Source organism: Rhinopithecus roxellana, chromosome 6 (assembly GCF_007565055.1).
Source record: "Rhinopithecus roxellana isolate Shanxi Qingling chromosome 6, ASM756505v1, whole genome shotgun sequence".
Taxonomy (NCBI): Eukaryota; Metazoa; Chordata; class Mammalia; order Primates; family Cercopithecidae; genus Rhinopithecus; species Rhinopithecus roxellana.
Window position 1 is genome coordinate 26,061,738 of NC_044554.1, and position 14,252 is coordinate 26,075,989.

At 39.3% G+C, this 14,252-nt stretch overlaps 1 protein-coding gene across 2 annotated transcripts in view; it reads left to right on the forward strand.

The window, feature by feature from the left end:
* Nucleotides 1-14,252, forward strand: part of CAPZA2 (capping actin protein of muscle Z-line subunit alpha 2) — a 56,477-nt gene that overhangs the window by 610 nt on the left and 41,615 nt on the right. The window lies entirely within an intron of this gene.

The following is a 14,252-nucleotide window of genomic DNA, read 5'->3' on the forward strand; positions in this document are numbered from 1 at the left end:
GGTGAGGGGGAAGGGAAAAATCGCTTAGGAAGCAGACCTTCACTTCTCCCTTCTACTTTCCCCCTCCCCAAAGCAAACCGCTTCCTTTTCTGATTCTCTACGGTTTATCCTTTTTTTTCCCTTTCCCTGTGGAGGCCTCTCTCTCTCCCTCTCTCTTTCGTTTCGTGGCTCTAGCAGTAAGCTTTGCAGCTCCCATGTTCCCCGGGAGGCAGCGGAGTTGCTCAGAAAAAGACAACCCCCTCCCCATAGTTGTTTTCTGCCCACGTTGGCAGCATTCTCCCCGGGGGGTCGATTTGGTGGCACCTCACCTTCCTGCTAGGACTTCTTCCAAGAGGAGAAATCGTTCTCCTCCTTTTACTGTATGTCAGATGCTGTGACAGCAGAGGAACCAGATGAACTACTTAAGTTCTCAGATATTTAATACGAGCAATGGAATAATTCGCCCCTTTTGTTTGGCTTTCGTGAACGTCCCATTCCCGAGGGTGGTGGGATAGGGGAGAACCCTGCTAATTTTTACTGTTTCTCGGAAAGGACCCTGACGTTTCTCAAACTTAGAAGTAACTGACAGAACATACGAGTGAGTTAGTTGTAGGGTTGGAAATGTCCACTCTTCGTTAAAGAGTGCTTCATTTTTAAATTTCAAAGCAGTACAGCCAATGGAGGAAAATACAGGTACATTTAGGTACGTTGTGGTGTTTAAGAAATCCTCGTGTAAGTCTGAGAATATTTTCATTTGGGACCCTCTGCTCTAGGTGTTTTTATATGCTGTGTTCTTGCACCGAAATAGAAGGTTCTGTCCCATTCCCAATGTGAATGGTCAGAAGTCAGCCTCATCGTTATTTTCGGAAATCTGTTTTTCTCTTGTGTTGTTTGGTGAAAGTGATAATACAACAACAAAATGGGGGCGAGCAACGTCTCCATAACCCACAGACCCAGTAGGCAGATCCCTGTATCCGCAAAAGTTGCTGTACAGTATTCAATGTATAATCTTGGTAAATAACCCTAAGTAGGTGACTGAAAATGTACAAGAGTGCACAAACACATGTTTAAAATTGAGTCGTGCTAAAAAGCTTAAAAAGAGATTGTCGTGTTTTTATTCTACCATTCTTAAGTGGTGATTAGTAGCTCAAGTGGCTAGAAATCTAGCTGAAGAGAGAATACTCAGTGTGGGAGTTAATAAGACCTGCCATGTGTTGTAAAGGCCTAAGATTAAAAAGTTTTTTAAAAATGAGATAACAAGATGCCTTATTATCCGGCACTCTCAGGGCACTAAGCTTCATAAAGAGGAATGAGGAGGTTCTGTGTCTTAAAAGCCTGCGCCGCCTAGTAGCAGAATGTTTTATGGATAAATGAATGAAAATTCTAATTTGATTTTTGGTGTTTTGTAAGAATATTATGTAGATATTTTACATATAAATTTCATCACTATATTTACTAATTTAAAAACTGACAAAACTTTTAGGTTAAATTCAAGTAACCAGTTAAGTGAAATTTTAACGTTCTTGTCAATTGAGATATCTAAAGGTTGTTTTCATTTTGGGGGAGGAGGATGTGTCCAGTATGGGATCAGAAAACAGAGAGGACTTAAAAGTGATATTTTGATATTACTCTTTCTACGCCTTATTGGTAATTTTCAAAAATAAGCTGTCAAGCTGGGCACGGTGGTTTGCACCTGTAATGCCATCTACTCTGGATGCCAAGGTATGGAGGATCGCTTGAGCCCAGGAGTTGTAGACCAGCCTGGGCAACATAGCGAGACCTCATCTCTAAAAAAATAATACTAAGTTTTGAATACTTTTAAGTTTTTGAGATTTCCGTTCCAGATTGCAAATCTGAGGAAGGGAAGCTGTTAAGATGTATCTAGTACTGTACTTTATATATGCTTGGCTCAGTTAGATCCATTCATTACTTAATTTGTTGTTGTAAGAGGTAGTTGTTCTATTTCCATTTCACAGATGAGTAGAGTGAGGTTCAAAAGCTTTAAGTAGTTCACCCAAGGACAGTCAAGATGAAGGTCTTGTTACATTATGCTCTCTTCTTTTTTTTTTTTTTTTTTTGAGACAGAGTCCCCCTCTGTTGCCCAGCCTGGAGTGCAGTGGTGCAATCTCGGCTCTCTGCAACCTGTGCCTCCTGGGCTCAAGCGATTCTCCTGACTCAGCCTCCTGAGTAGCTGGGATTACAGGCACGTGCTACCATGCCCAGCTAATTCTTGTATTTTTAGTAGAGGCGGGGTTTCACTATGTTGTCCAGGCTGGTCTTGAACTCCTGACATCAGGTGATCCACCTCCCTCGGCCTCCCAAAGTGCTGGGATTACAGGTGTGAGCCACTGTGCCCAGCCAACATTATGCTTTCTTAAACAAAATTGATAAGAACCTCTTCTGGTTTTGTCTCTTCATTTTTAATTTGTTGACAGCTTATTTTGAAAAAGGAGAAACGTTGGTTCTTCCTTTTTTCTTTTTTAGACAGGGTCTCACTCTGTCACCCAGGCTAGAGTGCAGTGGTGATCATGCCTCCCTGCAACCTCAACTTCCTGGGCTCAAGCAGTCCTCTCACCTCAGTCTCCCAAGTAGCTGGGAGTACATGCAGGCGTGCCACCACACCCAGCTAATTAAAAAAACTTTTTTTATAGAGACAAGGTGTCATGATGTTATCCAGGCTGGTCTCAAACTCCGGCTCAAGCTATCCTCCCGCTTGGGCCTCCTAAAGTGCTGGGATTACAGGCATGAGCCATGATTCCTGGCCCTGTTTTAAAAAGTAATACCAAACAAGTAGTGTTAAGTTCTAAATTTTTGTCTTGATCATTTTAGAATAAAGCTTATTATTAACACATTTAAATGTGTTATGCTACTGGTAGGAAGCATTTTAGAAATTAATCTAGAATAATAGTTTTGTTTTTTAAAGTCGTACACAATTGCTTTTTGAGGCTATCACTATGAAATTTAATAATCTTGGCCGGGCGCGGTGGCTCAAGCCTGTAATCCCAGCACTTTGGGAGGCCTGAGACGGGCAGATCACAAGGTCAGGAGATCAAGACCATCCTGGCTAACACGGTGAAACCCCGTCTCTACTAAAAAATACAAAAAACTAGCCGGGCGAGGTGGCGGGCGCCTGTAGTCCCAGCTAATGTAGTCCCAGCTACTCGGGAGGCTGAGGCAGGAGAATGGCGTAAACCCGGGAGGCAGAGCTTGCAGTGAGCTGAGAACCGGCCACTGCACTCCAGCCTGGGCAACAGAGCGAGACTCCGTCTCAAAAAAAAAAAAAAAAAAAAAAAAAGAAATTTAATAATCTTTTCTCCTTTGGCCACTGGGTGAATGGGAAATAAATTTAGCTGAAGACCACAATGAAGTTCTTTAAAGCTCTTGTATAGTGTGTCCCATAGACTTTTTTACATAGTTACAGAAACCCTAGACCCAAAACAATTCATTTTCATTCCTGGGTCAGCTATATTGTACAGTAAAGCATTTTTGTGAATTTGAAATTATATGAAATAGTTGTGTAAGACTCAATTGAAAAGACCCATTCCGAAACCTCTCTCTGGATGAGAGATTCAAGTTCCAGAAGGAATACACTTAGTTACTGATGGGAAAGGATCTTTTTTCTTCCTGTAACCCTTTACTTCAGTGATTACAATAATCTATCCCATAGCTTCAACTTTTAGGTCTTTGCAGATGTCTCCCAGGTACATAGCTGTAGCACTAACTTCTTTCCTGATTACTGGTCAGATTTTTATCTGCTAGTCATGTTCACTGGAGATGGTTAATTAGGTACGTTCAAATGGAGCTTGCCTAGAAGTAAATTTATGAACTCCCTTCTTCTTTCCTCTCACACAAAGGGGGTATAATCTATCTTCTCTTGATGATTTTTCTCTTTATATCTTTATTCCCATTATTCCAGTCATCCTGGTTTTTAATTTCAGCTTTATTCTAACTTTTTTTTGGCCCCGTACCTTACAATCAACTGGTAAAAGTTGTCACTTCCATCATCAAAATGTATTATACAAATAACTTATTTTTTGCTTGAAAAGTCAATTCATTTATATTAATACTTGGTTTATTATCTCTTCATTGACCTGATTATTAAATAATGTTTGGTAACAAAATTTCACTGTACAAACAGAATGCAACTTGATTATACTTGTTCTGTGCCAACAGTTAAGAAGTAAAGTCAAGAAAAATGTCTCACATCCATTCTTTCCCTTCTGTTGTATTTGCCACTGTTAGGTTTTTACTATGAAGTTTCTAGACTAATTCCTCCTGTTTCCTGTATCTAAGCCTTGCTTTATTATGTCATTTCTCTACTCTCAAAATTTTAGTGCCTGGATCCTCCATTGCCTTTACAAGGAAGTCCAGCTCTTTAAAAATGGTATTCATGGCCTTGTATTCCGTTTTAACCTAAATAGTTCTGACATTTTCAGTATATATTGTTACTTAATCGTGCTGTGAATTTAGAGAGACTTCAGAGAACTGCATACTAGTTCATTTCTCTCTCTCTCTCTTTTTTTTTTTTTTTTTTTTTTTTTTGAGACAGATTCTCACTCTGTCACCCAGGCTGGAGTGCAGTGGCACAGTCTCGGCTCACTACAACCTCCGTCTCCCAGGCCCAAGCAATTCTCCTGTCTTAGCCTCCTGAGTAGCTGGGACTACAGGCACACGCCTGCGTGCCTGGCTGATTTTTGTGTTTTTAGTAGAGATGGGGTTTCACCATGTTGCCCAGGCTGGTCTGGAACTCCTGAGCTCAGGTGATCTGCCCACCTTGGCCCCCTAAAGTGCTGGGATTACAGGCGTAGGCATGAGCCACCATTCCCAGCCACTGGTCCATTTCCAGCACCTCAGATAAATTATTTAATCTTAGCCTCAGTTTGCTCTGAAATGTTAGAATGTGGTAGTAAGTTACCTTCTTCATTAAGTTGTTATAAGTCTATTGGGCTTGGCATGTAGTAAGCACACAATAAATTGTAGTTATTTTTCTCTGCTCATGACTTTTCATCTACTTTGAGTATTGGCACTGCTTCCAGGTCTGTCCCCTTTTTTGAAACATGAAAATCTCAGTCATCCCTCAAGATTTAGCTTAGATTACACAGCCTTTTTAGCCTCTCGTCTGAACTCTACAAGAGATCTTTAGTATTAAATACAATTTTGCGTAATAGTTATTTGCTTACTGTTTTTTCCCTTTTCCATTGGAATTCCTAAGTGCAGACATAATGTCATCTTTAACATCTGTCATTACTCTACGTGTGCTGAATAGGATGGCTCTATCTGTAGTTTATATACTTCTCCCTTAGTGACTGGCTTCAGAAATTTTGTGTATGTAAAAACAATAGAAGCTGCCATTGTATTTCATAATATTAATGTAAAATTAGAAATGCTCTTATTGGCTGGGCAGTGTGGCTCACACCTATACCCCCAGCACTTTGGAAGGCTGAGGCGGGTGAATCACCTGAGGTCAGGAGTGCGAGACCAGCCTGACCAACACTGGTGAAACCCTATCTCTACTAAAAATACAAAAAATTACCTGGGCATGGTGTCATGCACCTGTAGTTCAAGCTACTCAGGAGGCTGAGGCAGGAGAATCACTTGAACCAGGGAGGCAGAGGTTGCAGTGATCGGTGATCGCACCACTGCATTCCAGCCTGGGCAATAAGCAAGACTCCATCTCAAAAAGTTAAAAAAAAAAATTCTTATTAATGAGAAAGTAAACTCAAGCAGAAAGCTATTAATGTAGACAATATTCGTTCCTAATTCCATTCTATAGATAAATTATGTTATTTCACCAATAAAATATGAAAATTTCTGTTGCAGACAGGAACTTGATAGCAGCTATAACATTAGTGGAGTTTTTCAGACTTTACACATTAAAGTAAATCTGTGGTAAATTTTCAGTGCATTTGGGAGCCATTTTTGCATAAGTAGTTGGATAGAATAATTGCACGTTAGTGTGAGAATACAGATATGAAAACACTTAGAGAATTTAAATAATTTTTAAGGTTGAAAAGCATGATGGCAAAGCTTGACCTGTGGTTCCAAGCTATGACCTAAAAGCCTAATCAGTCACCTGAAGCAAAAATTTGTTCAAGTTATTATAACAGTAATTTGTAATAAGAGATTCATGCATATCAAAGAAAATGAGGTCTTTGTCTTCTGAAAACCACTCTTCTAACAGGTTCCATAAACATACCCATGGCTGTTGTCAAAAAAGGAGTATTTCATAAATTTTATTTTGAGGATTAAGTACAGTTTTTACATTCTTGCTCTTACGACATATTTACATGTCTCACTATGTATCTTAATGGCTGAGAACTTTTCTTATGCATTCTAATTCACAGTGTTTCTACTGAAAATGACTTTTGAAATCATTTACCTCCATCTTCATTCATTTACCAAATATACTATATTTCACTGATTTCAGTACTGATACTTTTTTATATTTTAAGATCTCTGAAATCAGGCTGCATTGTTCAATCAATGGCTTGTAATATTTCATTGGTAGCATTTTTCCTTTTTTAGTGGTACATAAAGTTAGGCATCTTATATTGATTGTGAATCAGGATAGGCAAGGATATAGTTCAGTAACAAACGTCCTGAAATCTCAGCACAAGAGTATTGAATGTGGGAGCTTTGTACTGCATCTCATTCATTCGATGTATATCTAGTGTGGGTCAACAGAGAGCCCTGCTCAGGGAAGTAATTTAGCTTTCCAGTTGGTTAGAGAGCTTCCATCTAAACTTTTTTCTCAGTCACTGCAGTGGCGGGAAGGAAATGGAATGAATTGCACACTTTTTTTTTTTTTTTGAGACAGAGTCTTACTCTGTCACCTAGGCTTGAGTACAGTGGCACAATCTCGGCTCACTGCTACCTCCGCCTCCTGGGTTCAAGCGATTCTCCTGCCTCAGCCTTCCGAGTAGCTGGAAGGAGCTCACATCACTTCTCCTCAGATTTCAATTAGCTAAAGCAAGTTACATATATAAACCTAATTTCAGAAAGGTCAGGGAAAAAGAGGCGAATTGGAATATTTGTGAATAGCAATAATGACAGCATAGATTAAGTTTTAAATTCACTAAAGTGTTGCGATCACCTGGAAGGTAGATACAATGCAATGTAAAACTATAGATTCAAAGATGAATTGGACATATATAAGATACATACTAAATTGGGTCTAAAAATTTAGAAGATAGAAAAACTACTACTGCCTAGGGGCATGGTAAACATCAGTTGGGGTCAAGCTCATACCAGAGAGCACAACATAGGGAAAAATAACAGGAAAGTGGGAATGAGCAGGCAGTGAGTTTTGTGTAAAAAGAATTCAGTTAAATAGTTGAGTGTCTACTCTATCTTCGGTACTTTTAGAATAAGAGATGCAAAGGTGAATTGTGCTGTTTAACAGCTCACTGTCAGGGTTTTTCCACCTCAGCACTGTTGACAGTTTGGGCCAGATATTGTTGGGCGAGTGGACATCCTGTGCATTGTAGGATGTTTAGCAACATCCTTGGCCCACGTGATATGCCACTACCACCACCAAGGCTTACCAATCCAAAATGTCTCCTGGTGGACGTATTCACCCCTGGTTGAAACCCATGGGTCTAGATAGATTAGAGCTAGTAAGAACAGTTGAGAACCTGGCTTAAGTGGACTTTAGGACCTGGTTGAAAGTCATCCCACAAGAAATGGAGGCAAAAAAGATTGCTAATAGATTTTAGAGTTGGAATCAACAAGACTTGGTAAATGAATATAGGGGAAAGGCATGAGTCAGAGAAAACTGTGAACATTGAAGTCTGGATGACTGGGAATTGGTACCACTAGTAACAACTGGAGAATACGGAAAGAGGATACACAGTTGGGAGGAATAATGGTGAATTTAGTTTTGGTTGTACTGAGTTTGAAATGTTAGTTTGTTTATGTGAAAATGCCTAGCAGATACAGGAGACAGAGAAACAGCTTGAAAAAGAGGTCACCTCCAGAGATTATATAGAGATTTGAGAATCCTTTTTGTGGGTTAAAGCGAGATGGGATAAGCCCTTTAGGACAAAAAGCTTAGACTTAGGAAAGAGGAGAGGGCAGGAAGCATATACTTAATACTTTGATTTGAGGAATAAGAAGTGGAGAGAGACCTAAAGGTGAGGAGAAACCCTTGAAGTCGAAGTGTTACCTATTGATAGCTAGCACAGAGTAGGTGCTCAGGTCACAGAATGTGAAGAGAATTTCAAGAAGGAGCAGTTGCAGAGATTAGGGGTATGAGATTGAAAAAAAGCCTTTGGATTTAAGAGAAAGGAATGAGAAACAAATTACACCTACTCTCTGCCCGGCACTTTAACGTGTATTCTCTCTATTAATTGTGAGAATAACCTTATTATTATCTTCATTGTACAGACAGGAAACTGGTGCAGTTAAGGCTATTTAAGTGGTGGACTAGGGATTAGTGGCCTTCAAGAGAATAATTTTACTAGTGTTTGGAGCAAGGAGTGGAGAAACATAAGCCAGATAACTGGAGTCTGTAATGAAAAGTATGTATTTTCCCTTTTCCAGAAACGGCCTTTCAGTATTGTTTGCATTCTAAACTACTCATCTTTGAATAAGCAGACTCAAGGTCTTTCTCCTCTTCTTTTGTATCCTGACCTATCTCTGCTCCCTTAGCAATTTGTACTTATCTTTGTTATAACATTTACCAATTTTAATAGATTTACCCACTGTCCTTATTTCCTGTGTTCTTCAGAGCCAGGCCTTATGTCTTCATCATCTTGGTAATTCCAGTAGAGTGCCTAGCATGTATTAAATCAGTGATTTTCAACTCTGGTTGCACATTAGAATCAACTGGAGAGTTTATAAACAAAATGAACGCGCAGGTTCCTCTTGTGGGTGAGGCCTGGAGTATCCGTAATTCCTTGTTTTTTTTGTTTGTTTGTTTGTTTGTTTTGTTGTTGTTGTTTTAAAGCTTCCGAGGTGATCTGAATGTGCAACTAGGGTTAAGTTTCACTGTATCACTGTATTAGGGGCTCAATAAATGTCGACTAAAGGATGAGTGGAGACAGTAAGTATAAATTATTCTTGAAAAAAATTGGTAGTGAAACAAAAGAGAAAAATATGTATTACTACTTTGTTTTTTCCTGCTATTTCATTTTAAGAAATACTTTTTTTGTAAGAGAACATTCTAGGGTGTACAAGGGAAATGATTCAGAAGGGAAAAGGAAATTGAAAACATAAGATAAAAGAATAGTTTACATAACTTACTCTCTTTTAGTTGATGATAATGCCTACTTTGGATTCATGGGTTTCTTCATGTTTTAAATAAATGGTAAAAACATATTTAAAGAAGAATCAATGTTGAGTTCTGTAGGTGACCCAGTTTTAGGTTAAGTGCTGTGGGCCCTGTTTTTAATTACCAATCAAAATGATAATTATAAAGGAAAAAAATTTTGAGGAAAACTTACTAAAACAAATTACCACTCTTAAGTTTACCCATATTAAAATAAATTCACCTGAAACACAGACATGCAATAGTGATCACTTGGTCATAAACTATTTAAATGTCATAGAGTTCAAAAAAGTAGGTTTTTTCTTCTTTTTTACTTCTCATTCTCAAAAGACAGCCATTTTTTAGAGAGTTGTGGAAAACAACCTCAAATAATTCTTTTAGTTGAAAGTGGAAAAGTGCATAATAGCTCCTTTAATTTTACTACCAGTGTCTAAAGTAGTGACCCTTTTTGGTGTTTCATTTTCTTGAGAATCAAGTAAAACCTGTAATTCATTTTGCAAGGAGACTAGACTAGACAAATTTTACATCTAAAGGCCCTTATAGGACATGGGTGCGGTATCTGGTCACCCTTCAGAATCACCTGGAGAGATTTTCTAAAACATAGATTTCTAGGTCACCATTCTCTGAAAATAGATTCACTGGGTCTAGAATAGAGGGTGGGAATCTGTGTTTTTTCACCTGAGCTTTCCAGGTGAGTCTGACCGCCATTCATATCTGAAAAATTCCTACTGTAGTATCTCCTTCCTTGATCATGGTGGCCCATACCATGTGGAAATTATAGGGGCTGCAGGTAGGATTCTCAAATAAAATACTGATGCCTCGGTAAATTTGAATTTAAGCTAAACAGTGAGTCATTTTTAGTACAGGTATTTCCCAGAGTAGTGTACCTTTGGACTGCTGGAGAGTGCAGGGTCCTTTGCCTCTAAATTTAATGCTTCTAGATGGCTGTTTTGGGGCTTTTTGTTGTTGTTGGGTTTTTTTGGTTTTCGTTTTTTGTTTTGGTGGTGTGTGTTTGTGTACATGTATGTCTGTGTGCTCCCATGAACATACATTGTCTGCTTTTTATACTTTCATCTTTATTTTATTTTTTCAGTTGCTTAAGGTTTAAAAACATTTTTTAAAATTTTTGTCAGTTTACCATTTTTATAGCTGCTTTGGTGAGGACTCCATTTCTTGTTAAGGAATTGTTTTCTTCAGACAGTTTTAAAATCTCCCGAAACTCAAGTTTTACCTTAGTGTTTGAAAACATGTTGCCAAATGTTCAGCAAAGGCAGTAGAACAATCTGGAGAATTCATGGACATAGGCAGGTGAAGTAACTTTAATTTTGCCATCTATTTCTGTAAATTGTGGTAATGAATGACAACCCACAGTAAACTCTCATGTTGTACCCTCGTGTTCTAGGTGGTAATTATAAAACTGAAGTAGCACTACCAATTGCTTATGACTTTCAGTAATAAACACATCTTGAAGGGGCATCACAGGCTGAGGGAACCCAGTCACTTCCACCTGTGGCACTTCACCATGGAGCTTGTCTTTGCTTGAGAAAGGTACATTCTGTACCATTAATGCAAAGAGTGACACAGTCAAGGATTGCAAGGCAGAAAGATACATGTGAGGCTTGTGTTCATCCAGCCCTCCTTCCCTTTGTTCTCTTTCCCTAAGTTTTTCAGTCTTATTCAGCAGTGTAGGTGTAAGATTGTACATTTCCAAATTCCATATTCCAAGTATCATAGGCCATTAGAAGTACTAGATGTTTTTGCACTCACTACTTTTTCTGAGGTGTCACTCAAGGCCAAAGGCAACAATTCAAAAGCTGCTGATACTTGCCTGGTTCATCAAGGTATCCCGTAATGATACCAAGGCTTTTGATCACAGCTTCTCATACCCAATATGCCTTACCTTCCATTTAAGGAGGACTAGGGAGTGAGGAACTTCTTGAGGAAAGTAAGGCACCACTACTCCATAAGGTTTAGCTACAAGTAGTGTCCTTTCTGGGTCTTTGTGACTCACCTCTTCCCATCACTGTTTTAAATGTTCGGCTTCTGCATGTGTTGGTCTGACATGATGTGTAAATGCCATAACACCAGTTAGTATCACTTGCCTTGGCTCTTTATCTGACCTCTTGATCATACTAGAAAGAATGTGGAGAAGCTGATTTTTCTTTTTAGATTCAAGATGTAGGCATGTTGTATACAATCTGAGGGCATCAGCGTCTGTCTGCCAGCAGCACGTCAAGTACAATGTATGGCAAGCAATGTCCAAGCATCAGCACAAGGCGTTTTTCGCTGCAGTCAGAGACACTTCTGATCCTAAGCGACATCTGCTGGCACTTGACAAAAAGAAAGTAGTGCATGATGGAAAGCAGAAAACAGTTTACTGTGGGGTTTATCAAAATGAACTGTGCTTTTACTTGATGGAGAAAATAGCATTCTTTCTTTTCTCTCCTAAGAGAAGGGAGTGGGGAATTCTCTCTAAGAATAGTGGAATCAGGCTGGGCACGGTGGCTCATGCCTATAATCCCAGCACTTCGGGAGGCCGAGGTGGGTGGATCACTTGAGGTTAGGAGTTCAAGATCATCCTAACCACCATGGAGAAACCCTGTCTCTACTAAAAATACAAAAATTAGCTGGTTATGGTGGTGCTCACCTGTAATCCCAGCTACTCTGGAGCCGAGGTGGGAGAATCACTTGAGTCCAGGAGGTGGAGGTTGCAGTGAGCGGGGATGGTGCCAGTATACTCCAGCCTGGGCAATAGACCAAGACCCCATTCCAAAAAAAAAAGGTGGAATCAACAACAACTGGTTTTGAAAGATGAATATCCTTGTTTTTTTGTTTTTTTGTTTTTTCCTTGCCTGAACTGTTTACGACTGAATTCTGTTCGCTTTCTTCAGTCTTATAGGGATTCCGAAGAAGGTTGAATGGAATCACAATCTACCAAATGGCAAAGTGTTCATTTTTGAGGATGGCAATTTTAGGTCTTCTAATTTGCTCCATCAAAGACTATTTGTCACTATGTAATAAATTAATTTTATCTTCCCTATTTGTATACTAACAAGGAGTTCTCTCCAGGTTGAAGAGTAGAACGAGTGAAAGAAGATTGCCTAAAATTGATGTAAGAGCTTCTAATTCATTTTCTTTCACTCCGCTAGCAGCATCCACAAAATCTTTCCCGGTTACTTGATCACTTCCAAAGTCTCAGTAGATTTGCAGTAAATTGGAGGGATTTTTTTTGTTTTTGAGACAGGGCCTTGCTCTGTCATCCAGGCTGGAGTGTAGTGGCACAATCACAGCTCACTGTATCCTTGACCTCCCAGGTTCAAGTGATTCTCCTATCTCAGGCTCCCAAGTTGCTGGGACCACAGGTGCTCACCACCATGCCTGGCTAATTTTTTTTTTTTTTTCTCATTTTTTGTAGAGATAGGATCTTACCATGTTGACCAGGATGGCCTCAAGTGATCCTCCCATCCCAGCCTCCCAAAGTGTTGGGATTTTACAGGTGTGAGCCATGGCACCTGGCCAAATTGGAGGTTTTAAAATGTTTATTTTATCCTATAACTCAAAGTTCTGATCATTGTTTTCATCTGAGGTGTTTGTTGATGTAAACTTGCATTCTTCAATAAAAATTCAGTTACTTAGAAGTTTAAAGCACTCAAGAGGCTTGATTGGCTCCTGAATTTCAGGGCTCAGTTTGTAATGTTTTCGTTCCTCTGAAGGAACTTCGTTTTCTGCTGCCTTTGTCAGTTTGGCTCGGATCTTCCTTTGTTAAAATGTTGTTGTATGTCAACCACTTCTCTCCTCCCGTCACATCCATTGGCTGATAGAAAACTAAATAACCATACTGTAAATTTATGTCTGAAAAAAAATTAATATGATCTGTGGAGAATCTTGTGTTCTCTTCTAATGTTTAGACTATATGTCACCTTATTTGCTTGCTTAAAACATGTTTTTAAGTATCTGAATTCCTTGCTTCCTATGTATCTTGATATGTCCCCAATTACATATCTTAAATTCAGGCTTCACTGGTAAGTGAGATCTTGTTTTAATGGCCTCCTGTTCACTCCATTGGTGGAGGGGTTCTTGCCCTGGAATTGGGGGGTTGACAGAACATACATAATCTGACACTGGACAGATAAGATTGACAGCAGTTTATTAATCACAAATACTCAGCAGCCCCGGAGAGAGGAGACAGCACACTACGCAGGCCTACATGGGAGTTGTGCTTGGGAACAGAGTGAAGAACAGTCAGGGGCTGTAGGAGGCAGACTTTTAGTAAGTATCAAGAGGGTGGAGTGATCCCTGGTTCTCAGGACGTGATCCATTCATTGTTTTGATAATTCCAAGGGCTGGCGGTGACCTGAAGCTTGCTACTCAGGGATAAGAAGGAACTGTGTCTGTTCCCTGTGATAGAAGATTGTTTGGCTAGGGGACCTTGTCTATGGGAGCAGAGTGAAGAGAACTTGCAGTTAGGCCATTCAAGGTTCTCCCTGTTTTCCCAAAGTGTCAAGGCACTGTAATATTGAGCCTTAATTTTAGGCCTTAAACCACAAGTCTCAATAGTGCTAGCTAGTTATCAAAGGTATTTGCTAATGATTGCTGTACTAAATAATGTATCAAGAAGTTTTTAATAGTATAATTTGATCTTAGAGTTTTCCTTTCTGTATGACCTTTTCTTCTGATACTTTGCAAAGTTTAAGATATTCTGCTGCTGTGTGCAGTTTCATCACAGTAGATAAAAGATGGCCACATCATGTATATGAAGTGATATGGTGACAGGAAAGACAAAAGTTCTTGTTTGAGAGACCTAATGGAGTGATAAGGCTCCAGTTCTGTGTATATGTGGGATGACAAAGAATGGATAGGTTGTAGGAGCTAGAAAGTGGCAGAAAGATTACAAAGGTAATAGCTATTATTTGAGTGCTTACTCTGTGCCAAGCACTTTTCTAAGTGTATTATCTCATTTACTGCTAGTGAGGAAACTGAATTTAGTTTGCTTAAGGTCATGCAA